This window comes from Oratosquilla oratoria, chromosome 29, assembly GCF_046742065.1.
Source record: "Oratosquilla oratoria isolate Oo_2021 chromosome 29, ASM4674206v1, whole genome shotgun sequence".
NCBI lineage: Eukaryota > Metazoa > Arthropoda > Malacostraca > Stomatopoda > Squillidae > Oratosquilla > Oratosquilla oratoria.
The window spans coordinates 38,917,365-38,919,864 of record NC_134805.1 but is presented as its reverse complement, the minus strand read 5'-3'; the positions used below and the strand labels follow the sequence as shown (position 1 = coordinate 38,919,864).

General features: G+C 40.0%; 1 protein-coding gene across 1 annotated transcript in view; it reads right to left on the bottom strand.

Annotated features, from left to right (window-relative positions):
- The window catches only part of LOC143040725 (uncharacterized), a 229,313-nt gene that overhangs the window by 64,360 nt on the left and 162,453 nt on the right, over nt 1-2,500 (bottom strand). The window lies entirely within an intron of this gene.

Sequence of the window (2,500 nt, the reverse complement as noted above, 5' to 3'; positions counted from 1 at the left end):
GGTGCCTCTGGCTATAAACAGTTGGTAACACTGTATTTTCACAAAGTATCATTATTAAACAGATATTCGGGGGCATTAGACAAAACACGGTAACAAGTGATCATGGTCCTTATTACCAATCAACATCAAGTTTATCATCTCCAGGGTCATAAAATGGCTTTCACGCAATTGTGAACGACGTACCGGGCAGGAAGCTTTTAGCCAGCTGGTGAAAACTGCCTGACGACAGCGAGATATAATCAACAAAGTTACACCGTCTGATAGGAGATTAAGGGGAGATAGCTGCAACTCCCTTTGCTGAACTAAGGACACACCCCGATTACAAAGAAGTTGGACGAAACCAACGAGGCACTCTCCGATAAGGAATGAAGTGCGCAGATTTAATCTTTTCATTAATCTGAGGGCACTCGAAATCTGAAGAAAAATAATATGTACTCATAGAGAGGAACAGTCATGAGCAAAAGTTCTGACATCGATCCAGAGTTTTTCATGATTAATATATATATATATATATATATATATATATATATATTTTTATATATATATATATATATATATATATATATATATATATATATATATGTGTGTGTGTGTGTGTGTGTGTGTGTGTGTGTGTGTGTGTGTGTGTGTGTGTGTGTGTGTGTGTGTGTGTGTCTTCATTTTTTATCTATTCAGTTCAATAAAATGACCAAACTGTAAGCTTTATACTACATAGGAAAATATATCTCGTACTCGACAAAAAAATCATATTGACGTTGTGAGAATTGTAGTGTAGGTCATGAATTTTACTTGTGAATGTAATGTGCATACACGACCGGGCCAACATAATATGCAAGCACACATTCTCTCTCTCTCTCTCTCTCTCACACACACACACACACACACTCTCTCACACACACACACACACACACACACTCACACACACACACACACACACACACACACACACACACACACACACACACACACACACACACACACACACACACACACACACACACACACACACACACACACACACACACACACACACACACACACACACACGACACGGTGGCCGCAGTAGTAGAGTTCCCGGCCGCAACTACGGCGGTCCGGGTTCGAATCCAGCCCAGGGCTGAAATAATTTCAGTATCACTGCGCTGCGAGTCGTTACTTCAACTCTCCTGGGCTAGGAGTTGTGTGTGTGTGTGTGTGTGTGTGTGTGTGTGTGTGTGTGTGTGTGTGTGTGTGTGTGTGTGTGTGTGTGTGTGTGTGTGTGTGTGTGTGTGTGTGTGTGTGCGTGTAAGCTCATAGCATTGTCCATAGATCGGTCATATATAAGCTCCGAGCTCTCTTCCGGGAGAGAAATAGCTGTCGATCACGAGTCTAACACGTGATCCAAGATCATGGTGAATCACACAAACACACACATACACATGTACAAATACTCAGACGATTTTATTTTCCTGAAGAATTGCTCTCATAACATTTATTACAACATATGCATATTTCTAGGCCATTCTGTTAACAAGACTTTACAGAGGAGCTTGATAATATTACTGCAGTTGTCACTGGGGAGAGGAGGGACGAGGAGGTGAGGGAGAAGAGGCGGCGAGGAGGAGGAGGAGGAGGAGGAGGAGGTTAAAATACGAAACCAAATGAAACTGATATGTTGCCCATCCAGGTCGCTTTGCTTCATTTCATCGACGATATGGCGTCATAAGACAACATCATAAGACACAACAACATTCCAGAGAATGTGGAATGTATAAACAAAAGAGGATCAGTGGTGAGGCAATGGTTTGTAATTGCAATCGACTTTCTAGGTTCGAATCGTTTCTGAAGTGAGTTTGATCTCTTTATATATTCCCTTACAATCGGAATGCAAATATCTTTATAAACTTCATAAATAGAATATTTTTTTCTTAATGCGAGATAGAAAGAACTTAGTTATATAGACCAGAGAAAACTACACCTAATAAGGCATCCAGGAAACGATGCGGATATCACACAAAGAAAGTTAATAGTAAAACATAAAACACCCAATTTTAGGACTAAAATATGAAACGCTCTCAACAGTCTGTGAGTTATGGGTTTCTTCTAAGATATAAATGTGTGGGTGGACTGTTCATTTGGGGGAAAGTTTTGACAAAGTGCCGCATGAGAGACTCGTAAAACTACGGAATGATTTGATACCAAAGACGATGATGGAATGGAAGACAAAATTTCTGAAAAGAAGACAAACGAGAACATTGGTCTATTGTCAGTGAGATCGAAGGTGAAAAATGGAGAATCATGAAGATGGATGTAACCACCAATCATGTTATGATAAATATAAATAATAGGCTCCCAGACTAAGTGGATGAAGACAAAGCAAAAACAATCAGGGGGAATAGACAGTATACGCCCAATTCAATCGATATTAGGAAAGAATTGGCAATTATATTAACATCAATATAGATGTTATCGCAAGTACACACGACACACATCTCGTTTTCCTTTGTTAGACCACCCGTGA